Source organism: Boleophthalmus pectinirostris, unplaced genomic scaffold (assembly GCF_026225935.1).
Source record: "Boleophthalmus pectinirostris isolate CB_2022bp ecotype Guang Dong unplaced genomic scaffold, ASM2622593v1 HiC_scaffold_3, whole genome shotgun sequence".
Taxonomy (NCBI): domain Eukaryota; kingdom Metazoa; phylum Chordata; class Actinopteri; order Gobiiformes; family Gobiidae; genus Boleophthalmus; species Boleophthalmus pectinirostris.
In genome coordinates, this window is record NW_026571299.1 from 14,594,494 (window position 1) to 14,616,688 (window position 22,195).

The 22,195-nt window shown below is 37.8% G+C and overlaps 1 protein-coding gene across 2 annotated transcripts in view; it reads right to left on the minus strand.

The window, feature by feature from the left end:
* si:dkey-49n23.1 (semaphorin-3D) overlaps positions 1-21,600 on the minus strand; it is a 159,997-nt gene extending 138,397 nt beyond the window's left edge. The window contains exon 1 of one of the 2 annotated variants that reach the window (XM_055160641.1): positions 21,413-21,600. The gene's annotated coding sequence lies outside the window, so the exon portion shown is untranslated. The remainder of the gene's footprint in view (positions 1-21,412) is intronic. The other variant, XM_055160640.1, reaches the window with a different exon arrangement.
* Between the last annotated feature and the right edge of the window lie 595 nt (positions 21,601-22,195).

The window sequence follows — 22,195 nt, forward strand, 5'->3', positions numbered from 1 at the left end:
ATGACATGTTTTGTAAGGCAACTTCATATTTTCATTGCTTAGTCATAACATAAACGCTTACCAGTCTGACCAGCTTGTCAAAACAATTATATTTACTGCTTTTTATAAAGAAATCAATTTAATACTATGCAGAATTGAGTTAAGCATTTTGGCCCAACTCTCCACAATATTTTCTGCTTCTTATGTGGCCCCATGGAAAAAATAATTGCCCACCCTGATCTATATTAACTTGAGCAAGATATCATACTTCAAAATCTGTTATTGTGACAGGCCTACGTGACGGAGGGAGTTCTGACCAGACTGATATGCCTGAATATAAATAATGTAGAGATATAATCTGGATTTGACAGGCAAGAAAAAAGCAAAATAAAGCAGTAAAATGCAATATATTTTAAAGTATACTCGTAATTGCACTTTTCAAATGATCCCAGTTACTCTAAATCTATTATGAGCTTTTATGGGAATGTTTTGTCTTTTTCGCCATGTTGTGATTGACGTAATTCATGATTAGCGTGTCATGTTGTCTCCTGCCAAGTCAATCTTTGCTCTTTAATAAATATAATCTAATCTATTGATTAACTGAACAACGTCACAAAATGTTTGGATTGGATTTCTTTTAGACATGGAAACAAAACATTAAGTAATAATCAGTTCTAATTATTAGGATAACCAATTTCTCCTGCTGTTTTTAATGGTCATGTAAATGTACCCAGTATTTTGAATCATTTGAATGTAATTTTGGCAGTGGTGGAACATAACAAAGTCAAAGTACTTAAGTAAAAGGTGTCTGTACATTTTAAAGTGGATACTTTTTACTTTTACTACATTTGAGAGTAGATTTCTGTACTTTTTACTCTACTACATTTTTTAATTGGACTGAAAAGAACTTTTTTTGTTTAAATACTTTGAGACCTGCTGAAAAGGCTGAGGGATTTATTTTAACACGTTCAAAGTTTGAGCAAACAAAAAAATACAGATAAAAACAACTTGGAAAAGAACTATCAATTCAGTTGTTTTTGTTGAACAAAAGTCAGCACAAGTCTGTATCACAACCACCAGATTTGAAGCCTTATTAGAGCTCAATCTGTGCAAATTACGTTTACTTTTGACCATGTAAGTACATTTTAAACAGGTACTTTAATATGTTTACTTAGTAGATTTTTTCATGTGATACTTTTACTTTTACTTGAGTTTTTTTTTTTTTTTTGCTCCTGTAGCTGTACTTTTACTTAAGTAACATCTGAATTTTGGTCACACGCGTCCTGCATCTTTTTTATTGGTTTGAACCCAGAGCCTGAACTGTCCCTATGACGACACGATCACATCTTATATTACAGAGACGAGTCTATGTGGAGACGTGTGAGAAGTTTGACGAAGGCTTTTCACACCTGCTGTTTAGATCATCCTCCTGACCTCTCACTCACTGTACACCTCACGCACACAGGGCCAGATCATGTCCACACAATCTGCTATTTAAGCACCAGGAGCAGCCAAGGCAAGAGACTAGGGCCCTCTAAAAGCAATCTGGATAAATACTGATTCAAATACTACTGGAAACACAGGTTACATCGATGTTTTGATTTAATCCAAGCAATTCTAGTAAGTTTAATGCTGCGTTTCACTCGCCTTCGGGGGTCGGAACTCACATCTCAGAATGACGTCATTTCTGAGTTCAACATCAGATGCCCATTCCAGTTGTCAAGTCGGAAATTAATGACCAGAATATTACAGCAAAGATTCACTAAAGTAACAAATACTAGAAAAGTGCTCAGATCAGTCAAAATGAGGATTTAAATGTGCACTATGCAACTTTTCCACCACCTGATTGTCGAAATGGAGACGATGTTGCGTTCCTTGAAATGTTCCATAGAAAATTATACTTATTCATCTATGTATTTAGCCAATTTCAGGTGTTAAGTTTCTAGAAAAAGTTGCATTCTTACTATGAACATGGTTGCCACTCCACAGATTTGCCTTGTAACCTTATTTGATGGTGCTACTTGCTTGTCTTCATGGAGACAGATAAGAGATTTAGTGCCCCAGACAGCATCACTATATTAACAGTTAATAAAGTAACATCTGAGAGTGTTTTTGCTGACAGCGCCATGTACATGTTAGACACATTAGCGAAACGGAGCATTTTTAACTGCAGAGGCTTAACAGCTGCAGAGCAGCAAGTTCACAGAAGCAAGTGGACAAGAGGAATCAACTCAAGGGAAAATAACACACATACGATCAATGTTTTAACTGTTGGAAACCAGAGTTCATCCAAACGCTGTGCGCCACCACGTTGGATTTTCTAACCTGAACTCTGAAACATTCTCCAAGTTTCCAAGTAGAAATTCCAAAAGCGCTGCATGTTCCAGTCATCAAAACCCGACCTCCAAGAACGACTGGAATGCACCATTAACTATATGACCTGTTTTGATATTATTAATGCCAGTGACATTTTTTAAGCCACAGTATGTAACTTTTTAGCCAAATAATTTTCAATAATCAGTTTATTGAACTGAACATTTTTGAAAAACATGTCATTACAATGTGTGGGCTTGTACCTCCACAAACCTAACTTATTTGGATGGCCTCCACCTGCTCGTTTCCATGGAAATCAGGTTATTTAACTATAATCTTCCAATTAACTATCTCCTTTCTATTTCCATGGAATCATACAGGCGACGTACCACCTGCAAAAAGTTACATACATAAAAAGTCTAATATAAATAAAAACTACATACTTCAAACATAATTTCTCTAATCAAAATTCAAATTCTGTTCAGTTGTTTGTTTTTTTTCTTTTATAGTGGGGTCTAGGGCTGGATGTCATAAAGTAGTTGCCGATACAATACTTTTCTCAATATATAGGCCATGATACGATACATATCTCAAAACATTGCACTTCTGATTCAATACGATATATTTCAAATCGATTCAATAGAGTTTAATAAAAAATAAAGGCTAAATCATGGCTGTGATACTAAAAGTGTTTGTTAAACCACTTCTTGTGCAAAGTTCATATGAAACACAAACATTTTCATCATCAACAGTGAAAATGTCAAATGCATAAATGAGTTTCCTTCTTCTAATCAAGCAACAAAACTGTAGCCCTATAACAAAATCATTTAGTAAAATATACCAAAAAAACACTGTATCATCACATTAAACTAAACGATATATTGATATTTTTGCACACCCCTAGTGGGGTCCACCTCTATTACTCCATACACCTCATGCTTGTCTCTATGAAGATGTAATAGCTTTGTTATTATTCATGTCATCAAGTCATAACATGTGTCAGCTTCAGATGGCGTTGTAAAGGTACTATTCATATCGTTCATTCACATGGACAGATAGAAAGTTTATTACTCAAACTCATATATAAAAAATCTTCTGACATTACACCTATGTTGCATTTTATCCTTTGTCCTTTGTCTTTCTCCACTACAGAAACCCAACCAGGCAGGAAACAGCGGAGGAGGAAACAAAACAACTGAACGCACTCAGACAATCCTACCCACCACTGACCACAATACAGCCATTCTCCAGCTCTGTTCCTCCATGGCCCAGAGGATGGACCAACCCTGGACAAACACACGTCCAGGGATGTCCTTGAAAGATGTTGGAGCATGGTCCCACAGCCTGGAGAAGTTGACGAAATACAGGCCCTAATCTTATAATAATGTGAAAGATCCATGGATGTTTGTTATATATTGTTTTATTAAATAACCACAGGCATTTGTGGAGTGTTTTGGGTTCCACTAAATCCCACTGTAAACATGTGAAAATACCTAGACGAGTTTAAACCACTGACTGTGTAGACATGCGGCGTCCAAGAAATATACAGAACGCCCTTACAATACAAGCATACAACTAATATAATTCAAATGTGAAATCCATGTGATGTCTTTAGCAGAATTGAAAACATGGTGCTAATTAGTGAAATGTTATGATAGTTAGTTATATTATTTATGTGGTATATATAAACTTATATGATCAAGATTAAACATGTATTAGTGTTGTCATGAATGTTTAAACTTGATTTTGAAAAGAAAAATAGAACAGATATAAGAAGAATGTGGTTTTCAACACACACACACAAAGATCTATATTTATATAGCGCTTTTCTGGACACAAAGATGCTTCAGTCACTCGGCAGTGGCAAGCCAACACTGCAGTCACAGCTGCCCCTGCAACCACCACCACCACCAACCATCACTCAAGTACACATCACTTTCATATCTTTCATGCTAGGCAATGTGGGTGAAGTGCCTTGCCTAAGGACACAACAGTTTTTAGGACTGGTGCGTCACTGTGGCACCTGATTTTCCCAGCGGTCTTCCATCCAAGTACTAACCAGGCCCAGCATTGCTGAGCTTCTGAGATCTGACGGGATGAGGCCTTGACAAGCTGGTATGGCCTGTAGTTTATTTGATACTTTGCAGTGACATCACACTGGGGTTAGCCTAGTGCATGTATGTTTATGGAGGAAGGTTCAGCATTTGCCATGGTGACAGGATGCATACATTGGTAAACAAGAAAAAATACTAAATGGATTTAAGCAACACATTTTAGGAGCCTCTGATCAATACAAGCGTTCATGGTCCCGTTTAGGTGTTTGATTTTCAACAACTGTTGGCTAATGCTAGATAGCATGTGTCTGTAATGTTATCTGAGACTTGACTTGTTTAACGGCACAAATCAGCTGACCTGGTGTAGTTCCAGCTAAATCAGTTCTTTCTGGTCAGATTGTGAAACAAAGCATGTCTAACTGGAGTGAAGTGTTTCAGACAGAGCAGTGCCTCATGTTAGCTTCATACCCCCAGGGAATGTTGAAAACATCAGGTTATATATGAATATTATAACTAGGGATGGGCATGATTAGTCGATTAATCGATAATTGATCATTAAGAATTTCATCGATTACGTTCATTTTAATCAACAAACCGAATGTAGGTTACTGTGCGTAGCGTGACCAAACAGGTCCGTACATGTCGGTCAGCCTGCAACGTACTGAAGTGCAAATGCGAACGATGTGCAACGATGACTTGTACAAGAAATTCCAAGCTTTCCGTTGCGTTCGGGACAAGTGTGAGCCATGTGCACAGTGTACAAAGCAGCACATACGTTTTGGTGTCCAGTGGGAAAAAGTTTTGCCAGGTGAGAGTCGCGCAATGTCGATGACGAGTCCCCACCTCCCTCCCCCCGTACGGTGTCCTGGTTTTGACAAACGCAAATCTGGTCACACTAACCTGTATTCCACTGAGTCATGTCTTTTAATCCAACAGAAGTTGAACCGCATCAGCGACACAAGAGCTGTAGTTTTATCTTCGCTTAGTTTATGCAAATTAGCGATGTGGTTTTAAGTTTCGTTTCTGTGAGAGTTGTGCAAAACTGAATTAAACACATTATAATGTCAAACGGATTGATGTGGCTCTAGAGTCGTTATGGTTTATATGTCATAAAGTTGAATTTATTTATGCAGATTAGTAGTGCAGATAGTAATAATAATGATGATAATTTTAATATAAAAACGTTAATGATTAATCGATAATCAATCGTTAATTCTTCTGACGATCGATTAAGAAAATTTCATCGAATGCCCATCCCTAATTATAACATGTACTTTTCACCTTTAGTTCAGTAGAGATTGGCAACTCCAGGGCTAAAATGATCCAAATGATTCTAGTGAAGGTGTGTGGAGTTTAAAAACACAGTGGAGTTCTTCCTGTATTACTACATGACATCACAATGTGGAACAGAGTTTGTGTGTTATACAAGTGTGAATGAAACAAAACACAACTCCGGGTATGTTTGTGATGAGGAAACAACATTATAACATAGATCAGAAAACAGAGTAATAAGGGTCCTTTAAATAAAATGTAAGAAACTAGTGAAACAAGTCCTGACTAAACCTAAATCAAAGTTGATGAAAGTATACCAAATCTCCATTAAGGGTTTTCAACAACAACTAAATGAATGGAAGAGGCCTATTATGCACACCACTTTAACAGGCGAGATGTGGGTGGCCTTCTGACACATAATTAATCCTTGTAATTAATGCTATAATGACTTCCTTAATGAACTAACCACAGCAGGAGCACCCAACCCCTTTCAGCTATTAACTTCATCCGCCTGTCTGGTCTATGGAAGAGTGATGGGGTGGTCTTGTGAGGGAACAGCTAGTTTGGACACCGAGTTATAAATGAGCTGTCTATTACGTCTTGTACTTGAGCGTCAGACTGTTACAATGGAGGATGTGTAGGAGACAGGGGGGATTTTTATGTTTTTATGTGAATGAGGAGACTTTAGACAAACAAGAAGTCCAGACAAGAAGTCCCAGATCTGTGGTAATTAAACCGTGGATACATTACATTGGACATGGTTCAGTTTGACCTGATGTAGTTGTAGTTAAGTCCAGGGTAGATCAACTTAATCGCTTTCCCCGTTTGTAGACCTGGTTTAAACTTTGGTTCTCGTTTAGACCTCAGTGAGATCTTGTTCAGTCAGATATGAGTGTTGTCAAAATACTACGATCAGCTTGATACACTTGACTTTAAAGGTGCACTGCACAACTTTTCTGGTGGAGGGTCCACTATCTACTTGTCTCCATGGAGATGTTATTGCTTTGCCTAGAATGTTACATATTATGACATTAAACATATCCCTCTAGCATTTATTCATTACGGGTGTTTTGATTGCTAAAAAATGCAATAATTCCTTTTGTGATTAGGGATGACTCTCCACAGATCTGAACTGTAATGTAGCGTAATGCTGTAACCTGCTTGTCTCCCTCATGATAGATTTAATCTATACTGTGGAACATTATGGACAAAGCAATAACATTTCCATGCAGACAAGCAGGTGGCGGATTCCACTAGAAATGTTACACAGTACTAGGCCAGGCTGGCACCACCTAGTGCCTCTGCTCAATTTCATTTCTTTCCAGAGACTAGGTCAGGAATCAAAATACACTAGATGGTTCGCAAAAACCCCGGAAGTGAGAGTTTGGGCCCCAGTCAATCAGCGAAGAGCCATATATTCTGTGTTGGCAACGATTCCCGAGATCGAGTATTTAAAGTCGGAACAAAGAGAATGTTTGGTGGATTTTATCAAGGGAAAGACATTATTGCCCTTCTTCCTACAGGATTAACATACCAGTTAGCCCCGTTAGCGGCGCATTACATACGTGACAACCAAATAGCAGCGATTGGTTAATTGATAAAATGTACCTGCCTACTGTCGAGCGAACAAATTCTAACACTGCGAGGTCAGACAGTTTGTACGAAGTGAAATGAAGTAAAACCGGCTGATGAATCAGGCTAACACAGTACATCTTTAAGGAAAAGGCTTGTTTCTCAACATCAATTTAATTTTTTAGACAATTGAATGCAACTTTAAACACACTATTACTACTACTACTACTACTACTACTACTACTACTACTACTACTACTACTACTGCTACTATTACTACTACTACTACCAGTTGGAATTACTCCAGTCTGTGCGTGCCATGTATCAGTCCCAGTTTGTCCTCAGTGCATCAAGTTTATCTTTTTGAGCAGACTAAATGAGTGAAATTATGAATTTATATCCCAGATTAATACATTTTTCTTGTTATTTTCATCATGAATTATAGTCTGTATTATAGATTTGAAAAAAATACATTATATAATATTGGTATCAGCAAATATCAGTTATCAGCCACAGCAGCAAGACAAATATCTCATATCAGTATCAGCTCAGAAAAAAATCCATATCGACCCATCCCTAGTAGTCTTGTTTTTAAGTCTTGGTTTGTGTATTTTACGTCCATGAAATTTGAAATCCAAATCATTTTTTTGGCGACGAAACATGTTTGTTAAATCATTGTGTATTTTTTGGACCCCGCCAAAAAGGATGTTATTGTGGGACTCTTTCAACCACGTCTGAGAGTTTTTGCGGTTTCATGGAATCTGATGTTTTATTTTGTTACAGTAACCTGGGAGTGCACTCAAAAACGCGCCGCAGGGATGATGAAATTATATGAAACAATAAAAATATCAGCTGAAACAACTAGGAGGGGACAGCCAAGGGGGAGGACTCGTCTGACTCTTAAGACTCCTGGGTGGCTTGAAGAATGAGACTCTTTGAGGTGAAAAAACGAGACAGGCAAAGAGTGGTTCCCCTGTTGTGTCCTTAGCTTAGCGCCGTCAGTTAGCAAAGCACTTAGCTCCCCGTTAGTCCCGGAGGAGCAGCAAAAGATGTGAGTGATTCAGGTCGACTCGCTGTAATAACAACGGGGACGGGTGACGAGAAGCATCTGTGGATCTGCGGTGTTGTGTATGGATTGTGTGGGACAACTTGTAAAAAGAAATATTTTGATGAATGTAAAAGCTTCAGTACCTCACAATGGTAATAGGTTTTGTCAAAAGTATCAAAAATCAGATATTAATCGCTAATAAAACTAATATTGAAACTAAATACTCATTTGAGCAAGTATCGTTTCTGATAAATTTGAGCTTTCCTGAACAGTTTTAGTATGATTCTGAATTTGAAACTGTAAAGTGATTTTGAGTGACCATCAATGCGCACACATGAGCGGAGACTGAATTGTGTGAGTTCGAGAATCATTTGGAACGTGTTAAAATCATACAAAGTCATACGTTCTGTTTGACTGTTCCCAAGGAGCATAGTTAACCAAATACTGGTTTATGAGCACATCAGAGGGAGCAGGACCACACCTCAGACTCTCGTCTTCCTGTGGCAAAATATTGGGTAAAATTCTGGCTTTGAACCACACCGACCTCTATTACCAGATCACTGACTGCACTACAATATGATAAGATATTATAATGTAATGTAAATACGATATTCTGTATATATAAAGGCACATCGGATTATAAGGCGCAGTATCAGTAATGTTGAATTCTTTCGTCTATTTTCATACATAAAGTGCACTGGATTATAAGGTGCATTAAGCGAAACAAACGGACGACACTTAAGATTGATCCCTTAGCCCACGCATCCACAGTTCATTGGCAGATAGTGGCGTAATTTGCCCGTCTTGATGAATCTGTACTAAAACATTTTGACAGGTTTTTGGGCGCCACATGAAATCGATCTGAGGTCAGTAAGCACAACCAGAATTAATACATAAGGTGCACTGGATTATAAGATGCACTGTCGATTTTTGAGAAAATGAAAGGATTTTAAGTGCGCCTTATACTCCGAAAAATACGGTAATAAAACTGTATGCCTATGAATACAAATACTTACTATGGTGTTGTACATGATTTTCCTCACAGCTTACACTGGCTCTGTGTGGGCAGTGGTCTGTCATGCATGGACATGTGGGAGTTATAGTAAATGGACACATTTATATTGGTCTGGTCATTTTCTACCTCGTCTTGGCTCTACAACAAGGAACAATTCAAACATGAATACACCAGCATACGCAGAGAGTCATGAGGACTGAACAGCAAACTTTCCGGTTAGTGGGCAAACATCTGAACAACTACTACCAAAGCGTAGTATAGATATAATTCATCATTTTTGTTAGTTAAATCATTTGAAGGATTATTAAATATTAGAGATAAATAAATTAAAAAAAGGTATACTAGACTGTAACAGATCTTTCCACTCTGCTCTATTGTTATTGTTAGTAACTTTTAATTCTTTATGCACTGTGTAACTTTGTGATGAATTGATGTGTATATTTTATGCTGTTTAACTATAAACCAGACTGATCCAGGCCTCTCAGTCTGACCTGGTCTAATGACATGAGCTCATACTGTTGTTACGTTGATCATTTGTCTTATGTTTCAAAAGTCTGGTTCTGCTCCTGCTCCACACAGCTCTCCTCAGGGCTGTGTGACGACCATGGAGTAGAAGCAGAAGAAGAAAACCTCCTCTAAAAAGTCATCTTCTGCAGAGGCTTTCTGCACTAAGACCCACATTGTCTCCAAATTTCATGGCTCCTTTCGTAAAGAAAAGCTTCAAGACTGTCATGGTGTTAATTTTCCTTGAGTTATTTTATTATTCTTCACATGGTTTTATTTTGTAATTTCTGTTGCTGTGTGTGTTATGTGTTTTACTTCCTGTTGTTTTGATTGTTTGTCACGCCCTCACGTGTCTCACTTGTGTCTTGTTCATCTGTGAGTGTTCTCCTCTGCCCTTTGTTGGTTCAGTAGTCAGGTCCTGTTAGTTTCTATTTTTAGATTTTTGTGTTAAGTAACTTCTGATTTTTGTTTAAGTTTTAATTAAACTACTTTGCAAGTGCAGTCCTGCATTTCGGGTCCTCTAACCATGACAAAGTCCTTCCAGCTAATCCAGTACAGTAGGCTAATGTTTCCCAAACTTTTTTCTGGGGACCCATATTTTAAAAGTCACTAACCTTCGCGACCCAACTCAATAGACATTATTCGTGAATCACAATTTAAAGGTGGATTTGACCATTACTGAACATTAAGAGGATATTTTATTGCTGACTGAGTGATAGTGTCTCTCTGAACAATTAGTATTACTCAAGTATTAAACAATGAAAAACAGTAATTGAACCAGCAATAAAAGAATCTATAAGTCAACTATTTGGACATTAAAGGAAGCCCATTTCTTTTTCTTTTCAACATTCAATTGAACTAGCAATATTAGAACAAAATAGTCAATAAAATAATTACAAAAAAGATTACAAATTATACAAAACATGTCAACATTTCTAATGAGATAGGTGGGCCTGTCTGTGTTTTTGTAGCAGATTCTAGTCTGGGGTGCAGGAAGAGAGCACACGAAAACATAGTATAACATCATAGGGAATCCTGAAGTCTTCAAATAATACAAGACATGCCTTTTTTTTTTTTTTTAATAGTAGATCCATATCCCAATATGTAAAAGTCTATGCTCACTTATCACTTCTTCATTAGCAGTGACATGATTCAAATGTATGCAGCTGCACTGGTACTTAACACACACATCTGTATTGTTTTAACATTAATCTTTATCATTAATGTCACTCCCCAATAAGCCATGTAAGTGACAGAAAACAGGGCCAGATACAGCCAACGGTGGGAACATGCTTTTGAACGCATGAATGAACTCCTGACTCCAATTATGAATGTTAATAATGGAAATATATGTGTGAGGCGTGATTGGTACTGCTTTGAGATGGATAGTTGGTCATTAAAGTGCAATATGAACAATATGTTGAGCTACTGAAAATTAATTATGCTATGAGCTCAACAGTGGTCGCCCGCCTCTGGTTCAGGAGGTAAATTTTCCATTCATTTTTCTCAGACTTTCCAAAGAAAAGTTTGAAAGCTTGATCAGGGCGAATCAGGTCTGTAGTAACTAATGATAATAAGTTAGTGAGTAGCTGGTTAGCCTCTGCAATGCCTTTGAAGTCTTAATATTTGATTTTTTTCTAAAAGTATATGGAAAAATGTCTGTGGAAAATGAACTTCCAGAACCAGCGCAGACTTCGAAGTGCGTGAGACTCTTGAGCTCCTTACAATGGAGGTATTTCCAGTCTTGAACAATTCCATATATTGTACTCATTACCCTGAGAAAATATGTTGTGTGCAGTCATGTTCTATATATGTACAAAACCACTGTGAATTTGACTCTTGAGACCAAAATATCTTTGAACATGACCTGACCGAGTAAATTTTGCAATATCCAAGCAATGAAAAAAATGTCAGTTAGAAATGATCTGATATTTAGTTCATATTTACATTGGCATATGCAATAGAGCGATATGCCTGTACTCCTTCACTCTAGTAAAATGTTAAAACTCACGCTAGGGGGTTGCACAATTTCAGAAAAAGATGCAAAACTCGATATATTTGGACTATGTTTTGTATTGCAATAATGATCTTCTTGTGATATATTAATATACTTGGTTGGCACAGTAAATAGTAGTAAGTTTAGTTAAATGAAAACAAAAATGAAAATGTAATCAACACACTCCTGCTATGTTGATAAACCTGAACCTACTGCACATTGCATCTTTTTACTTTCAAAAGACAGTAAAATGTCTGCAAAATGGAGAACTTTGTGCTGCTGCGATACATTTATCTTCTTGAAATATCAATAATTTGTTAATATATTGTACATCACTACGGCAGGCAATGTATTTTATAGGGATGGTATTGGATATCAGCGCCAATACTGAGCAATTTAAAGGATCAGATATCAGCTGAACTGATATTTGGAAGCAGAGTTGGACATATAAAATGATGTGATAAGACGTAGTAGGTCATAGTTGGGCCAGAAAGCCTCAGAAAGTTTGAACTTTTATTTACACAAAGTCGTTCTGTGGTTACATGAGGATAAATCACAGCTCCATAACACATTTAGATCAGTTTAGTCTTATTTTGTTTATGTTTTAGCTTTCAGTCTCTGCAGTTGTATAGGTTGATATCAGTAGATACGGGAGGTTATAATATCGGAAAAGCTGGATCGGTGCATCCCTGGTATTACTATTTTATTACCCATATAAAACTCTTAAGATGTCCCTAAATGTAAACCTGCTCACGGCAACTATAAAAGTGGCTCTGGCCCTGTATATAACTAACTGCACTATGTTGAAAATCTCCATTAAAAGTGATGTAGAGCCCCCCTCAGCTCTGGCCCTGTCCCAGGACGGTCTGTGAGAGGGGCGCACTGACCCCTCTGAAATAACAGCAGCTATCAGTCACCTGCAGATACTCGGACCTGCGCGTGATGAAATGTTTATGCACGAACGGGGTCAAAGTTCAGATTAAAACTGCTATAAAAATTTCAGCAGGATTTGCGGTGCATGGAGAACTGTTGAGCGTCTGTCTTAAATGGAACTTAAAAGGTGCAAACTTTTCTGGGACAGGGTCTGCCACCTGTTTGTCTATATGGAAATTTTATTGATTTATCTAGAATGTTCCACAGTACAAATTAAACCTATCTGTCACAAGAGAGACAAGCAGGTTACAGCACTATGCTACAGTTAAGATCTGTGGAGAGTCGCCTCATTCACAGAAAAAAAAATATTACATTTTTGAACAATAGAAACACACATAATTCTTAAATACTAGATGGATGTGTTTAATGTTATGCCATGGAACATAAGGGTAAACAGCCTTGGTTTTGCTTACGATCTTACCACTATTGGACCTATTGTGGAAAATCTAAAATAAAAGAGGATAATGTCACCAGGCCAAGTACAGGTCAGATTTGTGGAAAGCTGATCCCAGAGTAAAGGCCAATTTATACTTCATAAAAAGTAAGACTTTTGTTCTTAGACTTAGGGGTGTACAGCTCATGTTCTACAGTTCTTACAGCTTGTTCTTGACGCATCAGCTGAGTGATTAAATAGTTCAATTTCAGCCATTGTGATGAACAAAATTCATGTTTTAAGTTTTCCGTAGTAACAGCATACCAAAAGTTGAGGAGGGAGGGACATAAAGTGGTTCTGCAGCAGAACTTCGAATAAAGTATGAGTCCATAAGAAGTTTGTTCTTCTTTTAACAGCTTCAGGTGTAAGAACAATCTTCTTACTCCTTATGTATGCATGCATAAATTATGAACTGCCCTTAAGAACATATAGTATGTAGATGTATGGATTGTAGGGGTGTGCAAAAATATCAAAACATCAATATATCGTATCATTTAATGTGATGACACAATATCGATATCATGGGCTGCTGTATCGATATACTGCCAAGAGTATTTTTTGGTATATTTTACAAAATTATTTTGTTACAGCGCTACAGTTTTGTTGTTTGTTTAGAGGAAGGAAACTCTTTTATGCGACACATTTGACATTTTCACTAAAATGGGAGTTTTTCATATTCAATTTGCACAAGAAGTGGTTTAACAAAGACTTTTAGTATCACAGACATGATTTAGCCTTTATTTTTTATTGAAAAGTATCAAATCATTTTGAAATATATCGTATCGAATTGAAAGTGCACTGTATCGAGATATGTATCATATTGTGGCCTTTGTATCGAGGTATGTATCGTATCTGCAACCTCTTAATGATACCCATCCCTAATGGACTGTGTTACATTCACCCCCCACACTGACCGCAGGTGGAACTAACAGTAGAACTAATAAATTATTTCATGTGATAGTTTTGATTTGATTCCGTGTTTGATGTCAGACTTGCCACAAATTTGAACTTTGCACAAACAAAACTTTATCCAATTGATTTCCAGTAAACAGACTAAACTAAACTCCAGTGCAGCTAACTGATTCTGTCCGCTACACTTGCTTTACAAACTGGGGTCAGGTCTTGGTCAAACCATGCCCTCCTCAAAGTACTCGATGTTTTTATGCAACACTGCCAGCAGATACGGATAATACTATTTTAACCATAACATCAGAATACTCCGGGGAATAGAGAGATTTATGTTTTTTTCACAAAGAGGAATGCACCAACTGACAGGTCATGTCCACAGATCTGAATGAGCCCTGTGATGGGAAGCAGGATATAGCTGGAACACATGGACAACCTGTATCGAATCAGCGCGCTTTTAAAGATGACATAGCATAGAGAATCAAAAGCACATTTTGGTCTAGCAAGATCAAAAGTCTGAGCCGATAATAAAAAGGAAATGGGAAGGAATAAATAAAGGTTATATGAAAAACGGATGGGTCATAGACTTTTATAGAGTATCATCTTAAAAGGGTAGGTACATAGAATTTGTATTTCAAATGTCATAAGCATGACCTATATGTCCCCAGATACAAGGTAGATATGTTCAAGTCAAATATTGCTTTTACTTTTACTTACTTTTTTACCGTATTTTTTATTTTAGTTTTATTTTGTCCTTTTAATTTTCCTGTTTGTATGTGGGTTAGTCTTTCTTTTTGTTATGTTTTGTTATATGTATTTGTTATTAATGTGCCGGGTGTACATACCTGCAAAATGCCAAAATTATAAATAAATTATATATTGATGTGGACTTATTCTTAATTATTAAAAAAATAAATAATAAAGCAGTAAGAGCCAAGTTGTTTACGTTGAGAAAGCAGAATGAGCCTCACATGAGTCTCTCATTTGGATTTCCAGTTTCAATGCTGAAATCCAGTTGGTTTAAACCTAAAATGCCGCTCTCTGACAGACAGACAATCATAAGTCAGTGCTAGTGCAGCCTCTGCAGCTCAGTGAGGAAATTCTGGAGGCTCCATATGAGACATGAGCTGTCCATACAGAGAGAATTAGAAAAATGTGTATGCCCTCTATTAGAGCCCTGTACCCACTGGACCTGACACATAACAGTGCGGCGCAGGACACATTTTGAAGGTCACTGCGGGCGAGGACGGGAGCGGGACTGCACAATGTGGGAACGGGCAGGTGGAATGATAAACTGCAGCCCCGCAAACTAAATATGAGTGTAAAGTAAAATATACAAATGATTAATGTAAGCCTGTTGTACATAATTTGTGCTGGATATTTTATTTGGCATTAATAAAAACATTTTAAGCAGCCTAAACTTGCGGATGTGGTCTAATCTCGCTCACATTTTAGACAATTCCTTTCCGCTTCTCCATGAGCTTAAGAAAGCGAACGTCCCCATCTTGCGGGATTTGCGGGCGGGAATGGGACAAAATATTGCAGATGCGGATGAGAGTGGGACTGAATTCTTAGCAGGTGTGGGCAGGGAGCTGGACTGAAAATTCTGTCCCACGCAGACCTCTACTCTCTATCTGCAGATTAAGGCTGTTTTAACCCAGGTTCTGTTGTGATCGTAGTTGCTTTAAAAACAAAGAGAGCACAGGCTACATAACCTACCTTCAGGCTTTTCTAAGATACTTTTCAACAGATGCAGAGATGCTGAATGGACTTCCCCCTCCCAGACACTTCTCTAGTTGAATGCTACACATTTCAAAACTTTCTCAAGATAACTCATATTTACACACAATTTTTTTTTTTCTTTAGGAATGATCAAAGCTAATCTCAAAATGGGGATAGGGTTTTATTCCAGATGCCCTACCCCGGCTACTTGACTCTGAATTCTCATCTCATCTCATTCAATGCAGAAATGCCCAAGTTTCCCTCTCCCGAGACACTTCTCTGGAAAATGCTACGGTCAAGCCATCTCATATTCTCATTTTTGTTTTGCAGGATCATCCAGACTAATCATCAAATGTCCTTGTAATACCAGATGCACTTCGTAACATCATTTACTTTAGCACACCTTTCAAAACAACTATGAGTTTATTTTTTCAGAGATTTCTATACGCCTTTATTCTGGGTAAATCAATGCAAATAAACAACTTTCCTCAACGTTTTTTTTGTTTTGTTTTTCTTGTACTCTGAAACTTCGATGTGTTTCTAATCGTATGTACAGCCATTTTCCATTAACCCCATGTGTAACAGTGCAGACTGACAGATAACCAAAACAGACCTAATCACAAGTGAAAGCAGTGCATTTTAAGAGCTGCATGAGGCCACTTTACATTGGAGCTCGGCCATCAGATAAGAACTCCTATCTGCACAAGCGCTGATGGTGGACGTTTGTGTGTGAGTGATGTGACCATAACAAATTCAGGCAAAAGCGGGCGCGCACTTCAGATCATTATCACGTTATTATGCATGGAAAAATATAGGCTATTTTGTGAGACTTCAACTTAAGTTTTTGTAAAGGTGGGATTATTTTCAGTTACAGAATGCTGAATATTAACGGTGCACTGTGTAACCTTTCTGATGGAGGGTCCGCCATCTGCTCGTCTCCATGACGATGTTATTGCTTTGCTTGGCATTAAACAATATATCTTGTATTTATTTAATTGCAGGTGTTTTTATATTTCAAAACTACTGCAAAAACATCTCTTAATAAACATGAGCGGGGCCACGTCTCTACAGATCTGACCTGTAACGTGGAATGGTGATGCGGCCTGCTTGTCTCCATGGAGATAGTAATAATGGGAATTGCGCAATGACTGCACTGTGTAATACTTTGGACTGTGTAATGATGGGAACTGTGTAATGAGTGGAGTGTGCAATAATGGGAAATGTGCACTGAATGGAGTGTGCAATAATGGGGACTGTGTAATGAATGGAGTGTACAGTAATGGTAATTGTGTAAAGAGTGGAGTGTGCAATAATGGGAACTAAGCAATAAGTGGAGTGTGCAATGATGCGAACTGTGTAATGAGTGAAGTGTGCAATAATGGGGACTGTGTAATGAATGGAGTGTGCAATATTTTATTGTCTGACCCCCTACGATCCTCGCCCTTAGGTCACAATCTGGTGTGTTTACATTCATGTTGTGTCATGTTTGTCCATTAACATGCTCTGTCACAATCAAATAAATAAATAAATAGTTAAATTAAATACCATACTGTACAGCATGTCAAGAAAAAAGACATGGACTCAAGCAGGTTTCAAATCCTCTAGTTACACAGTGCACCTTTAATACAAGCATTTGTTTGTTGTTTGTTGGTTTTTATTAATCTGTGGAGGAACACGGTGATGCACTGATCCAGCTTTTTCAGTTCTGATAAAGATTGTGATAATACAACTTTAAGTTTACAAGTTTAGTACAAGTTTAAGTTGCCGATATTCGATATTAACCGATACCAGTGCAGAGAATAACAGCATCTCCATAAAGCTGCACTGTGTAAATTCTAAGGTGGAGGGTCTGCTACTTGCTTGTAACCATGCAGATATTAGTTTTGTGTCCGGAATGTTCCAGAGTAGGATATTAAAGATATCTCCCTTGCATTTGTTCAATTAGAGGTGTTTTAGAGCTCAAAAATACCCTAAAACATTTTGGTGTGGAGACCAAACCAGACAAGTTACAGATCTGTGGACAGCCAACCCCGCTCACAGTCAGAATGCATGTTTCTGTTGTTATTTTTGAGCTATAAAACCATAAACAATAAATGTAAGGCAGAGCTGTGTTTTTATACTGTGGCATATTCCAGGCAGAGCAAAGACAAATCCAAAAGTTACATAATGCACCTTTAAGATAAAAACATAATTCAGATTTCAGATTTAGATTGTGACTTGAGGTGACATGAGTTGCTCATGTAGTAGAGCTCTGTGCCTGATCTGCGGTCGTGCTCGGGGCATGGAAACCCAACTCAAGTGGAAGGACTTGCACTGAACAGATCCGTGCCAAGACGACCCAAAGTGAACCGTGCCAAAGGGGAAGAGGCTTTTGTGGTCATGGCATCAGGGGTGGTCAAGAATCAGCCCTGCAGTTTTCAACCAAGTTAAAGGCCCCAGTTCTATTGTTAAATTGCTTCAGGTCTCTAATGTGGTTTGAATGCAATGAACAAAATGCTAAATAATGCTAATCACCAAATACCTGAATAAATGCTCGACTGCTCAGTCTTGACTAAAGTTCAGGCTGTTACAACTCCAGTTCAATACTAAAGGTCCTATTTTATGCAAAACTGACTGTTGTGAACTTTAAGCCATGTAATGTTGCTATTTCATCAAAAACATACCTGGACTTGTGTTTTGTTTTATTCACACGTTTGAGTAATCCTTTATTATTAGTCTGTTGAAATCTCCAAAGCTCAAAATGCTCTGTTCCATATTGTTTATTTTTTTCAAGTTAACAGCTACCTTTTACCTTTTTGTTCAATAAATATTGGAAATATTTACTGAACAAAATAGTGAGGCTGCATGGAGTTTAAAAACCCAGTGAAGCACTTCTTGTATTATCACATGACATCACAAGGTGGAACAGAGTGCTTTCTGTCTAAGAGAAGAACTACTAAATATTCAGGATTATGTGTTAAGCATGTGTGAATGTAACTAAACACTCCTTCGAACTTTTTTTTTTTTTTTTAAGGTGCACCGTGTAACGTTTTTGGTGGAGGGTCCGCTCAATGCTTGTCACCATGGAGGAGTTATTGCATTGCCTGGATTCTCCCACAATGTGGTATTAGGTTTGTCCACTTCCATAAAACATCCATGTGACACCACCAAGCTAAGTTACATGCCAGATCTATGGAGAGATGGCCACACTCATAGCAAGAATGTATAATGGATCAGGATTTTATATAGCGCGTTTTGGACACTCAAAGACACTTTACAGAGAATTAGTCATTCACTCCACACTCAGTGGTGGTAAAATACTATTGCAGCCACAGCTGCCCTGGGGCAGACTAACAGAAGCGAGGCTGCCAATCTGCGTCATTGACCCCTCCAATCACCATCACTCACACACACACACAACTTTCATAATAGGCAATGTTGGTAAAGTGCTTTGCCTAAAGACACATCAACAGTTTTTGCCACTAGCGCCGCACTGTGGCACCTGATGTTCCTAGCGGTCTCTCAAAGTCTTAGTTTAGCTTAGCTTTTGAGATTAGACGAGATTAGGCTTTGACAAGCCGCTGTGGCTTGTTAAGATATTTAACTTTATTTGATTACAAGATGGATATGTTTAGTGTCGTACTGTGGAATATTTTGAACAAAGCAATAACATCATGACAAACAAGCAGGTGAGGACCAACCTCCAGGAAAGTTGCACAGTGCACCTTTAATGTTTCGTTTTCTCTCTCCCCTCACTCCACAGCTGGTGATAAGCCCCATGTGGCAGCCTTCACAGCCATGGCAGGATCTAGTCAATTATATTCAATGGCCACAGCAGGAGCCCACATCCCCGGAGGAAGCATTAACACTGTTTATTTCCTTATTTATCTAAGTGCTGTTAAAACACATTACGAAACATGTGGCTCATTGTAGGTCTGCTATTTTTGCATTGCTTTTTCCTCATGCAAACAAAAAGCATCCGTGGCAGGTGGCAAAGACAACATCCAAAACATTATTCGCGTAAAGGGGCTTAAAATGTGAAAAACATACCTGGAGTTGTGTTTTGTTTCATTCACACATGTTAGAGTAACATTTTATTACTTGTCTGTCTACACCTCCAAAGCTCAAAATGTTCTGGCCCACCTTGTGATGTCATGAAGTGGTATTTTTCAAGTTCAACACCGACCTTTTACCTTTTGTTTAGAATATAGGACCTTTAAGCTGTAGTGTGGATCATTCTAGACAAAGCAGTAGCATGTCCATGGAGGCAAGCAGGTGGCGGACCCTCCATTAGAAAAGTTACGCAGTGCACCATTAATGTCCCAGCCCTACAATACTCCTAATCGAGTATTTGGGCACTCTATACACCTGTCTTTCTTCTGCTGCTACCGTTACAATGACACACAGTGACACACAATGGTACAGGAAAAGCAGCAGCAGCACGTATGGGTCTCACACGGGACAGGAAGCAGGTCTCACAGATGGGACAGAGAACAGAGGGGTGCTCCAAAACAGGAAAGGACCAGGACAATCAGGGGAGGTTTGTTCAGACCAGAGGATTGTGGAGTTGAGAGTATTGTTACTACAAAGTAATATTACTAAACAAAGACAGTTTTTAGCAAAGAGTAAAACTAGAAATATAAATTGTGTATTATTTATTACCAAGCTCATACAAGGTCTTATTCTCAGATTGCTTTACACACTTTACATTTGATTTGGGCAGCTATGATAAATTGGAATAATCGTGACATTTGTAAATGTAATTGGTGACCCTAAAAATATTTTTTATGTTTATCCAATTAAAATAGGAATAGAATAGAAATAATTACTTGACTAGTTGACTAATGAAATCATTGTTAGTTCCAGCCATATATAAAGCCATGACTTTTTATATACAGTCTATGGTTGCAGCCCTACTTTTCTACTATTTTACATTTCTGTCTATTTAAGAGTTGTTAGTAGTGTTTTAATATGTTTCTAATGTTGTGATTGACATGTAATTTGGATTTGCATTGTAATATTGTCTCCAATCATGTCAATCTTGAATAAATCTATTATAACTATAAGTAATGAGGAGCCATCCAAATAATAAGGTACAATCTCATCAATGGGATAGGTCATTAAATAATGTATTATTTAAAGAAAAGTCATTGAAATATACAAGCACATGTACTGGAACTAGCAGCTTTAAAATGTAGAAAACAGCAATATTATGACAGATAAAGATAAACACTTTGAACATCAGTAACATATATTGAACAAAACAGCATCAAAATTAAGATTAAAGATGGGAGACAGAAAGGCTAGGGCTTTCAATGAAACAACATGCACAGTTTGCTCATGTATTCTGATAATTTGAAATGTTTTGGTCTGGTTTCCCAATATGCATGATTGCCATATGACTCAGAAAAACTGGAAGGAATAATGTCTACAATAAAATTAACAAGAAGAAACAAACTTCAAAACGTGCTACTTGAATATATAGTTTAGAGTAGATAGGATTATTTTATTAAGACCCAGAGCAAAGCGTCAAGATGCACTAAATATGTTCAGATAATATTTCATTCCCCCAGCTGGTGCCAAAACTCCACTTAGCCATATCATCCACATGGATAAACTAACAGACGCACGGGAGCGCACGAGCCAAACGAGCCAAATATAGCGAACAAATCGCTTCTAAACTCACCAAAAGCTGTCTTCTCGCGTCCGTAGATTCTGTGATTTTCCTCCGGGGTCTGGACCGTAGACAGTAGCGGACAGTTTGCCAGTAGCTCCGTTCACGATCCGAGACGTCACCTGAACTTCTCCTCTTCGATATAAACACTCCACATGTGCGTAAAGACGGTGAGCCAGCCAAGACGCAGCCAGCCACTCCTTCCTCTGCCCTACACTGCCCCTCTGCACGGATTCCCCCTGTAACTATAAAAAGTAGTCAACAAAGGTATAAAAGTACATTTAGTTTGATTTAAATATTATTTTACAGGGTAACTAACTCAGATGGTAAAAGTGGGGTAAGGTGCGTAAATGGTGACATGGAGGGATGGACTCAGGGCTCGGGAAATAATCTTATAATAAAGTTTTGGCCTGATTTTCAATGTTATGCCTCAAAACTCAGTGATAAGTGATTAGAATAGCAACAGATCATATCATTAAAGTAATCAAAAAGTGTTAATTCTACGCAAGGAAAATATATGTTCTTGTTGTATGCGTAAATGTAATATCTTTTTACTATTTGAGTGTCACGTTAGAAAGTGGGACATTATTTAACTAGGACAATCGTGGACAACCAAAATTAAACTCGTGGTCACCCTTTATTATTTTATAAAGCCCAAAATAGGCCAACATACTACCCAAACAATAATTTAAATCGATTCCTGCAAGTTTTATCTTCAAATCAACAGAGTTCATCAATTTTAGGTTATAAAAATGTAGTTATATTATTAAATTACCTGTGTTTTACGGGTATTTT